Genomic DNA, 11879 nt, shown 5'->3' with positions numbered 1-11879 from the left:
ACAAAAGAAACTTTTTAAAAAACTTTATTTTTATATATAGAATATATAGTGGCTAACATTTGTAAATCTGTAACTCCCAGATTTATCCCCTCCCACCTCCTTTCCCTGGTAACCATAAGATTGTTTACTAAGTCTGCAAGTCTGTTTCTGTTTTGTAGATGAGTTCATAGTGTATTTTTTTTTTTTTTGGATTCCACATATGAGTGATATAATACGGTATTTTTTTTTCTCTTTCTGGCTTCACTTAAAGTGATGGTCTCTAGGTCCATCCATGTTATTCTTTTTTATGGCTGCGTAGTATTCCATTGTATAAATATACCACGACTTCTTTATCCAGTCATCTGTTGATGGACATTTGGGTTGCTTCCACATCTTGGCTATAAATAGTGCTGCTATGAATATTGGGGTGTATGTATCTTTTCTCATTAGAGTTCCCTCCAAATATATACCCAGAAGTAGGATTGCTGGAGCATATGCTAAGTCCATTTTGAGTGTTTTGAGGAATCTCCATACTGTTTTCCATAATGGCTGCACCAAACTACATTCCTACCAGCCTTGTAGGAGGGCTCCCTTTTCTCCACACCCTGTTCCTTTTGAATAAATACCCAGAAGTGGAATTGCTGGATCATAGAATAATTCTATTCTTCATTTTTTTTGAGGAAACTCTCTACTGTTTTCAAATGTGGCTGTATCAACTTACATTCCTGTCAAAAGTGCATAAGGATTCCCTTTTCTCCATATCCTTTTCAACACGTTATTTCTTGTCTTTTTGACAATAGCCATTCTGACATATGTGAGGTGATATTTCATTGTAGTTTTAATTTCCATTTATGTTGAGCATTGACATATTGGCCACCTGTATGTCTTCTTTGGAAAATTGCCTATTCAGGCCCTCCAACCATTTTTTAAATCAAATTGTTGTTGTTGTTTTTTGATGCTGAATTGTATGATTTTTTTTTTTTAATATATTTTGAATATTAACCCCTTATTGAACATACCATTTGCAAATATCTTCCCCCATTCAATAGGTTGTTTTTTAATTTGTTGATTTCCTTTGCTATGCAAAAGCTTTTACATTTGATTAGATCCCATTTGCTTATTTTTGCTTTTGTTCTCTTGCCTGAAGAGACAGATCCAAAAAATATTACTAAGACTAATATCGAAGTGTACACTGCCTACGTTTTCTTCTAGGAGATTTATGATTATAGGTCTTACATTTAGGTGTTTAATCCATTTAATGTTTATTTATTTAATGTTTATTTAATATATGGTGGGAGAAAATGGTCTAGTTTCATTCTTTTACATGTAGCTGTACAGTTTTCCCAGCACAATTTACTGAAGAGACTGTCTTTTCTCCATTGTATGTTCTTGCCTCCTTTGTTGTAGGTTAACTGACCATATGTGAATGGGTTTATTTCTGGGCTCCCTAACTCCATGATCTTTGTGTCTGTTTTGTGCCAGTACTACACTGTTCTGATTACTGTAGCTTTGTACTATAGTCTGAAGTCAGGGAGCCTACCTCCAGCTTTGTTCTTTTTCTCAAGATTACTTTAGCTATTTGTGGTCTTCTGTCATGCCATATAATTTTAGAACAATTTGTTCTAGTTCTGTGAAAAATCTCATGGGCATTTTGATAGGGATTGCTTTGAATCTTCAAATTGCCTTGGGTAGTAAGTGTGGTCATTTTAACAATAATAATTCTTCCAATCTATGACCGCAGGATATTTTTCCATTTGATTATATTGTCTTCAATTTCCTTTATCAGTGACTTCCAGATTTCAGAATATATGTCTTTCACCTCCTTAGTTAAACTTATTCCTAGGTGTTTCATTCTCTCTGATTTAATTATACATGGCATTTTTTTTCTTGATTTCTCTTTCTGATAGTCATTATTAGTGTATAGTAAAGCAACAGATTTCTGATTATTAATGTTCTGTCTTGAAACTTTACTGATTTCATTTGTTAGTTCTAATAAGTTTGGGAGCTACAGGTCTATACTCTCTACCTAAATGCTCAGACATTTCACTGGCTTCAATTACTATTCTATGCTCACTCTCAAAATTACATCTCTAGCCCAGATTTCTCCTTTATTCTGTTCAAGTGTTTCACAGACACTTCAGATTTAGTGCCTATAAAATTGAACTCTTGATCTGCTGCAAACCTGGTCCTCCTCGGCTGTTCAAGATCTCAACAAATAATAACACATTCCTGTAGGTGTTCAAACTAGAAATCTGGCATTCATCTTTGAGTCAGTCGTGTTTTTCATATAGAAATCTATTAGTCACAGCTGTTCTATAGATTTTACCTCTAAATAATTTTTCGTTCTCTGCACTTCTTTCCATTTTTGCTGTCACCACACTGTCCCAAACCCATCACTGTTTCACTTGGATTAGTGTACTACTTCTTCCAGCCTTTCATTCTCCATGTAGGAGTTTCAATTTGTTCTAATGCAAATCTGGACATTACTTAATAATGGGTGATGCATTTGTTACATCTATGTTTGTACTATTTAAGATGCTTTTGGGTACAATTAAGGAAAAAAAACCCCAACTTTAAATGGCTCAAACATAAGGAAATTTCAGATTTTTACAAAACAAAGTCCAAGTTTGGTTGAGTCTAGAACTGTTTAATTTGGATAGTCCATCAGCATGATGAAGGACCGGCTTCTGTCTGTTTCCCAGAGAAGCACTGTAGTCTTACTGTAGGATGTAGTGTTTATGGAAGCCTCTTTAATGTGTATTCCACAGACTGCATGACTGTTAGAGTGGCAGCCTCATGTAGTGGAAACAGGACGATGGAGACAATGTGTGCAAGGGCCAGTGAGGCTAAGGTTTAGGTGAATTCTCTACGTGTGTACTGAAATCACCAAAAAATGCCAACAAAAATGTAGGTGAAGTGAAGGGCAGAAACTCAGGGGCTAAAATCTCCAGTGAATAAGAAATGACCAGGAAGATGACCGCAATAAATGGAAGTAACAGATGTAAGACAAGTGCTTTAATGGAGCTGGATTTTTAGGAGGAAAGAAATAATGATCTGGCAGCAGCAATAATGAGCAAGGAGGGCGTGGATCACCTTCAGAGCCAGCAGGAAAAAAGAAAGTGATATCTTTTTTTTCTTTTTTTAATTGGGGTATAGTCAGTTTACAATGTGTCAATTTCTGGTGTACAGCACAATTCTTCAGTCATATATGAATATACATGTATTCATTTTCATATTCTTTTTCACCATAAGCTATTGAATATATTTCCCAGTCCTATACAGTATAAACTTGTTTATCTATTTTATATATACCAGTCAGTATCTGCAAATCTCAAACTCTTAGTTTATCCCTTCCCACCCCCCTCCCCCCTAGCAACCACAGGTCTGTATTCTATGTCTGTGAGTCTGTTTCTGTTTTATATGTAAGTTCGTTTGTCCTTTTTAAAAGATTGCGCATATGAGTGATATCATATGGTATTTTTCTTTCTCTTTCTGGCTTACTTCACTTAGAATGACATTTTCCAGGACCATCCATGTTGCTGCAAATGGCATTATGTTGTCATTTTTTATGGCTGAGTAGTATTCCATTGTATACATATGCCACAAATTCTTTATCCAGAGGAGACATCTTTTGAGAGGACTTCAGGGGAAGCTATGTCCTTAGGAAGCATCCAGTCTTTTAAATGAAATTAAGTGACAGAGTCACAGCCACAGAGGGAAGTTGGAAAATGGGCTATGCACCCAGATGAAAATCAAGGGTTCAGGTTCAGTTACTCTTAAAGGAGAAAATAGATGACTTGGGACAAGAGCAGTCTTTGCCATAAGCACCACCTCCCCCAGTGTTACTATTTTATTAGCAGGATTTAGGAAGGTACAATGTGGGTTGCTCTTAGCATCTGGCATTGTAATTGTACTTTTAGGGCAGAGGTTTCTGATGGGTGTTCAGGAATGGATTCCAGGTGTACCTCAGCCCTAGGGATGGTGATGAAAGGCCTCAAAATAGGAGTTGCCTCATCAGGGCAGGTCCCATGGTTTCCTCTGATGCACCTGGCACCTGTTGCTCAGCTCCTAGTGCAAGGCCAAGGAGGCTGGCCCTCTGGATGTCTATTTTAGTAGCCAGGTGCAGCATGTCCCACTGCACATGATGGACAAGAGGCACCCAAAGCTGCCGGAGACATGCTCAAAGGTTACTATACCTTGCCAAAGGTCTTGCCATGGTGTCTATGGGTGGGAAGTGGAAAACGGAGAGAGACTCTACAAAGCAGAACATTCACTGTAGCAGCAAAGAAACTGTCCTTATACATATGTATCAGATTCTTCTATCCTTTTGAGGCACATGTGCTTTTTAATGGCATCCAAGCCAGCTTCAGGGTGGCTGCTCCAATAAAGCATGTGCATCCTTCAAAATGGTGCATCATTATCTTAAAATACTTGGTATAAAAAAGTTGGATTGGATTCAAATCCATTCACATTTTAGCAAGAATTTTCAACATTACATTTGTTGAAAAAGGAAGGGAAATATTTGTTTTATCCTTTAAATATAATTTTATTTGTTGTAAAATTTTAAATGGTTATAAAAAATGGTTTAATTTTTTTTTTAAGTCACTAGCACAGACAGCATTTCTGGTTGATGTCAGCTATCAAGAATTTGAAGAGGTTGTCTTTCCTTTGTTGAGAATTTTGGGTAGGCGTTTAAGTATACAATCTGATTTTAAAAATTTATGGCTGCAGAACTAACCTCAAGCTTCATAATAAAGTTGTTTGGAAAATACTTGATTTGGAAGCATGAACAGATTTATTCACTAATACTTTGTATTTTTATTTCTTATCACAATTAGTAATACAGAAAAAATAGAGTTCAGTTTTTTCACCAAGTCCCATACAGATGCCTCTAAATATCCTCCTGTTTACTCCAAGTGTGTGGCTACAATAGTAACACTGTGATGTGGGCCAAGATGTAAAAGATTCTTTAGCAAAAGTACTGCTTCTGTTTAACCAAAATGGTATTGGTAATATATGTTCTCTCTGCTTATTAAAATACACATTAATAAATAGTGTGTGTGTTTCTAAACATACCCCAGTTGTTTGGGCTACTGCCTGGTAAAGCCATGGTCTTCTGTCCTGAAAGGAAGGAATCTGGCATCTTTTACTACTGTGATATAGCTTCTGGTACCAGAAATAGAAAAATTCTGGTTAACAGGTTGTATACCCAGAATCCATGCCCTCTTCCTGGGTTTATTGATTTTCTTCTAGAAATCACTGCATTTCTCATCTTCACGGTCCAAGTAGGGTCGACCTGACTCCCAGCTCCAGGAATGGGGAAGGATGGGTCAAGCCTATCCATATATTCCATTCTCTGCTGCAGTGGTTGGTTCAGAGGTAGGCACACAACCCATTCAGAGCCAGTGAAACATAAGAAGGCATTGGTTGAAACTTTTAAGAAAAAGAAACTTTCACTCTTTCCCTTGATATCTTAGCTTCCCATGGAGATGAGAGGCCCGGAGAGGTATAAAGCCGTTCTGCCACATTGGGTGGTGCAGTTGGGAAGTCTCTGTATAGAGCCTATCGGGGAGACAGAATGGAGAGAATAAAGGTGATCCCTTGATGACATCATTTGAACAGCTGGATCAAACCTCACCTGATACTGAGCCTAATTCTGAATTTTCAGTTCTGTGAATCAGTGAATTTCTCCCCGCTCTGAGCTTTCTTAGGTTCTGCATTTGTCTATTTGGCAAGCATTCATCACAGGGTCGATTTTGCGCCTCTCTGACTGCTCCTCTCAGGACTACCAATTCTTAGAGATGTCTTGGAGCATGCATTTCATACGCAAGTCAACCAATCTTGAGTCTATATGCCCCGGCCACCCCCTTTATCAAACTATTATATAACAAACCAGTATTTCCCTGCCCTAAATCAACCCAGGACCAGGTATGCAACAGTATTAAAACAGACCTATCCTAAGCTGTTTCCTCTGCCCTGCCATGCCTTTCCCCATGGAAATTCCAATAAAGGCTTTGGGTAGGCATTTCATTTACTCTGACAGATAGTGTCAGATCCCACGGTTTAAGGGCTCAGTACCTTAAGACTGTTTCCGCCCCACTTCAGAAGCCAATAGCAAGTAATAGGTTCCCAAGTTACTCACAATGTCTGAGGAACTTGACTGCAAATAGGGGATTTCCATTACCTGCTTCCAGCCTAAAACCTAATAATCCCACTGTGAGCCTGCAGGGTGTGGTGTGACCTCTTCTTTTAGGAAATGTAAGTAATAAAAATCTTCTTTCAATGTAATTGGCCTCTTGATGTGGTCAGTCAGTCACAGCCTCTATAAATTAAATCCCAGATACAGTTTTAGAACACTTACTTCACTTCCTTTTTTGGGTTTTGGTTGTTTGATTTAGAGTTTCTGTTACTTAAGGCTTATGTTTTAAAACTTATGTAGTCAGATAACAAAAAAAAAAGTAAGTCATACTAGGGTGTGACTCATCAGATAACTGTCTACTCCCCCCCCTTTTTTAAATTAGACAACTGTTTATCATCTACTGTTCTCTCTCTCATTTCCTCCCCCTCTTTCTTTCACGTCCTTCCTTCCTTCAGTATTTATGAAGTGTTCCTGAGTGCCTATGATGGCACAAATGTCACAGAGTTGCATGAGACAGTCCCTGCCCTTGAATGGCTTGCAATGAATACATTTCGAGTAGATAGATGGTAAATAATCTGATAGAAGCATTAGGGGCCTGAGGAAGAGACTCACTGGTTTTTCTTAAGAGTCGTGTTCAGGAAAATTTCCTAGAAAGACTGGGTCCTAGACAGAATTTGTTACCAACAGAGCAGAGCTTTCAGTCAGATGGTACTGCATGGACAAAAACTCAGAAGTTTGACTCATCCTGCTTGAGTGTGGACAAATAATTTTCAGTGGCTGGAGCACAAGATGTGGCACTTGGCCTGGTGTGAAATTTAATGGGCACCAGAAAACTCAGTAATTGATAAGTATATTTTAATGCAGTATTTTAAAATATATAAATGAAAGCAAAACTCTTGACAAAATAGGAAAATTTGAAAACTGAAAAACTGACATATTAAAATAAATGTATCTTAATCTCCATACTGTCATTTTTTTCTCCTTTGTTTTTCTGTGGTTAGAAAAGATGCTTGAAATAATTTCTATCTTTTTAAATTTGCTGAGGCTTCCTTTGTGCCCGAATACATGATCTATCCATGGAAACAACCTAAATGTCCATCGACAGATGACTGGATAAAGAAGCTGTGGTATGTTTATACAATGGAATACTACTCAGCCATAAAAATGATAACATAATGCCATTTGCATCAACATGGGTAGAACTGGAGAATGTCATTCCAAGTTAAAAGAATGTGTCAAAAATGTCAATTCTCTCAATTGAAAAGACGATAAAAAAGATTTTGAAAGTATTATTGATGTTTGCTTTATTTAAGCCAAGAAAAAAAATGCATTTTTGATATAAATATTTAAACCTAAAACAATATTGTCAGTTAATACATGTATTTTTCAAATTTTCAGTACTTTTTCAACTACTTTAATATTCTACAATAAAGCTATTTATTGCAAATAAAACACAAGTACAGAGGGAAATTTTTTCTTTTATCTCAGTTTCATATGGTTTGGCATGGAACTCTGAATCTTGTATTCATTTAAATTTTTGATATTTTACCAAAGTGTTTTGTAATAATTTTGGTTTAAAAAATTGCACTAAAATATTATTTAACTTTATTACTGAGTTATTTAGTGCCCACTTAAATTTTACTCTTAAAGCAAATGCTTCACTGGTCTCATTCTAATACTGACCTTGGAAAAGGAGCTAGATTCATTCAAAGAAATAATTTAGTTTTTAAAGTTAATAACCACTAAAAATTGCCTTTTGATGAGTGAATTTGAAATGGTAATAGTTAACTGAAACTGCCCCAACTCTGATACTAGGAATATAAAAATTGTGTTTGAAAAACTCAATATTCTTCCTGCTATGTGTCCCTTTTACTCCTCGTGCTGAAAACTTCATTTCTGACACTTCTGGTCACCAAATGCATGGGTTTTTTTCCCCCCACACCAAGTAATTCTGCACAAAACCAACTGGTGTCTTATAATTAAAGACTACAGATGAAAAGCCAGATAAAGAAATACAAAGGATAAGGTATAGGAAGGTCCTGCGCACAGGAATTTCTGTCCCCATGGAAGGTGCATCACCTTCTCAGTATGTGGATGTTCACTGACCTTGGAAGCTCTCTGAATCCTAGAACTTTGGGATTTTTATGGAGGTTTTTACCACACAGGCATAATGGATTATTCACTCCATTTTCAGCCCTTCTCCCTTCTCAAGAGAATGGAGGGTGGGGCTGAAAATTCCAAGCTTTTAATAATGATTTGGTCTTTCTGGTGAATGGTCATTCATCCAGGAGTCATCCAGAAGCCCACACAGAGTTGCCTCATTAGAACAAAAGACATTCATATCACCCAGAAAATCATAAGTGCTTCAGAAGCCCTGTGCCAGAAATGGGGATGAAGATGAAATATATATATATTTATTTATTATAAATCACAATATCACATCATTATGTAAAAATCAGACTTAAATACATAGCACCACCCTCCAGAGAGCCTGCTGTAGCTTCGAGGTGAGCCTCACTTACTAGGGAGCAGATGCCAATTGTGAAAAAAGCACAGCTCCGCAGCCTGTGGACCTGGCTTCCCCCACCAGCAGGCCAGATTCTGTACTGGGACCAGCTAGGCTCTAGCCCCACCCACTAGCAGGCCACCACAAGCTTCAGGACACTCTAGACTCTGCCCCCAACTGTATCAGGAGCCAGCCCCACCCAACAGCAATCCAACACTAGCTCAGGGATCACTGGGCTCTGCAATCAGAACCCATAACCCAACTCTGCCTGCCAGTAGGCCAGCCCTAGCCCCAGGACCTGGCTTCCCCCATCAGTGAGTGGGCAACAGCCCTGGAGTCTCCTGGATCCTGAGTCTGCCCATGAGTGAGCAAACACGCATCCCAGAGACCCTCAGAGACCTGCAGTCAGCCACCTCATGACCTGGTCCCACCAGTGAGCAGCCAGCAGCCTGGCAGCCAACTGGACCAGGGGAGAGCCAAGCCTCCGAGAATACCCACATAGCCTGCCACAGCAGAAGGACCCAGGCGGCCCTCACAGGGGGATCCCTAGAGCGTATAGCTCAGGTAGCGAGAGGGGAATGTGCTGCTGGGATGCCCAGGACATCTCCTGCAAAAGGCCACTTCTCCAAGGCTGGGAAACACAAACTATGTACCAGATACATAAAAACAGGCAATGAGACCACAGAGGAACATGTTCCAAATGAAGGAACAAGATAAAACCCCAGAAGTACTAAGTGAAGTGGATATAGGCAATCTAACCAAGAAAGAGTTCAAAGTAATCATCATAAAGATGATCAAATAACTCAGGAGAAGAATGGATGCACAGAGTGAGGAGTTAGAAGTTTTTAACAAAGAGTTAGAAAAGAACAACAAAACAGAGATGAATGCAAGAACTGAAGTGGAAAATGCGCTGAAAGGAATCAACAGCAGACTGAATGATCCAAAGGAACAGAGCAGACAGCTGGAAGACAGACTGGTGGAAACCACTGATGCTGAACAGACAGAAGAAAAATGAATGAAAAGAAGTGAAGACAGTTTAAGACAGGACAACATTAAGCACATTAATATTCCAATTATAGGGACCCCAGAAAGAGAAGAGTGAGAGAAAGGGGTTGAAATGTATTTGAAGACAATAATATCTGAGAACTTCCCTAACTTGGGAGAGGAAACAGTTATCCAAGTACAGGAGCACAGAGAGTTGCAGACAGGATTAACACAAAGAGAAATACACTAAGACACACTGTAATTAAAATGACAAAAATTTAAGATAAACAGAGAATATTAAGAACAAGGGAAAAGCAACACGTAACATACAAGGGAGCTCCCATTATGCCATCCCCTGACTTCACCGCAGAAAGTCAGGCGGCTAGAAGAGAGCGGCTTAATATATTTAAATAGATGAAAAGAAAAACTTAACAACAAGAATACTTTACCCAGCAAGCCGTGTTCAAATTTAACGGAGAAATCAAAAACTTCACAAACAAGCAAAAGCAAAAGAGTTCAGTGACACCAAATAAGCTTTAATATGAGATGTTAAAGAAACTTTCCTTTTTTTTTTAAATTGATGCTTACAATGCTGTGTTAATTTCTCGTGTACAGCATAGTGATTCATATATATATATATATTCCTTTTCATGTTCTTTTATATTTGTAGGCTACTATAAGATATTGATTATAGTACCCTGTGCTATGCAGTAGGATCTTGTTGTTTATCTATTTTATATATAATAGTATCTATAAATTCCAAACTCCCAGTTTATCCTTCCCCCCCTACCCCTTTTCCCCCTGGTAACCATAAGTTTGTTTTCTATGTCTGTGAGACTGTTTCTGTTTTGTAAAGAAGTTCATTTGTGTTATTTTTTTAGATTCCATAAATGTTATACCATATGGTATTTTTCTTTCTTTTCCTTACTTACTTCACTTAGTATGACAATCTCCAGTTCCATCCATGTTGCTGTAAGTGGCATTATTTTATTATTATTTTTTATTGCTAAGTAGTATTCAATTGTATATATAAATATACCACAACTTCTTTATCCAGTCATCTGTTGATGGACATTTAGGTTGTTTCCATGTCTTGGCTATTGTACATAGTGCTGCTGTGAACACTGGGGTGCAGATGTCCTTTTGAATTAAGTTTCCCTCCCAATAGATGCCCAGGAGTGGGATTGCTGGATCATATGGTAAGTCTATTGTTAGTTTTTTAAGGAATCTCCGTACTGTTTTCCATAATGGCTGCACAAAACTACATTCCACCAGCAGCGTAGAAGGGTTCCCTTTTCTCCACAGCCTCTCCAGCATTTGTCATTTGTGGACTTTTGAATGATGGCCATTCTGACTGGTGTGAGGTGATGCCTCATTGTAGTTTGGATTTGCATTTCTCTGATAATTAGTGGTAATGAGCATTTTTTCATGAGCCTATGAAAAAAGTAGAGGCCAGTATTCAGTTTCCCTCTCTCCGTAGGGTACAAAAGGAGGGAGAGAACTGAGTTATCATCTAAACCCACGAGTTAAGATATTCATGCCTGACATTTCAATTGGAAAGAGGCCATGCATGGAGCCCATTTCCTGAGAAGGTAGCAGAGCATGCTGGTAGGCACTCCACCTTCAGAGACAGGAGAAACAGAAGTCCTGACGGCAGTGTCCCTTGTTCAGTGTCCTTGCTCTGTGTGTGCCCTGGTGAATGGAGGTAGATCAGGGATGTAATTTAAGTACTGTTCTTGGCTGCTTCACCTTAACACTTGTCTCTGTGTGCACTGGAGATGTTGATAGGAGACGCTGATATAATGGACAGTGGGTTATTTTAATGAGGAAGGTGACAGGATCATATTTGTGTTTTAGGAAAATTTCTCTGGCAGCTATGTAGAAAATGGACTAGAGGAGGCTATAATGGAGAAAAGAAGCAAACAGACTCAGCAGGAGACAACTGTAGTAGCAACAGTGAGAAATTATGAGCCCTTGATTAAGTCAGACATAGTAGAGATGAAAAGCATGGGACAGAGTAAGGAGATATTTAGGACATACAAGAAATTTAAGATGTTGATTCATTACATGGAAGAATGATGAGGAAAAGTGGTTCTGGAATGATTCTTAGGTTTCTAATTTGGGAGATTAGATAAATGTTAGAGCCACTCACCGAGACAGGAAATACCAAAGGAGGTAGAAATACAGAGTAAAAGTTTGACATGTTGCGACTAAAAGTCACAAAGAGATAACCACTAGAAAGTTGTCTATGTGAGACTAGACTGGAAAATA

The sequence above is a fragment of the Camelus ferus genome, chromosome 10 (genome assembly GCF_009834535.1).
Source record: "Camelus ferus isolate YT-003-E chromosome 10, BCGSAC_Cfer_1.0, whole genome shotgun sequence".
Lineage (NCBI taxonomy): Eukaryota > Metazoa > Chordata > Mammalia > Artiodactyla > Camelidae > Camelus > Camelus ferus.
Note: the sequence above shows the minus strand (reverse complement) of the source record.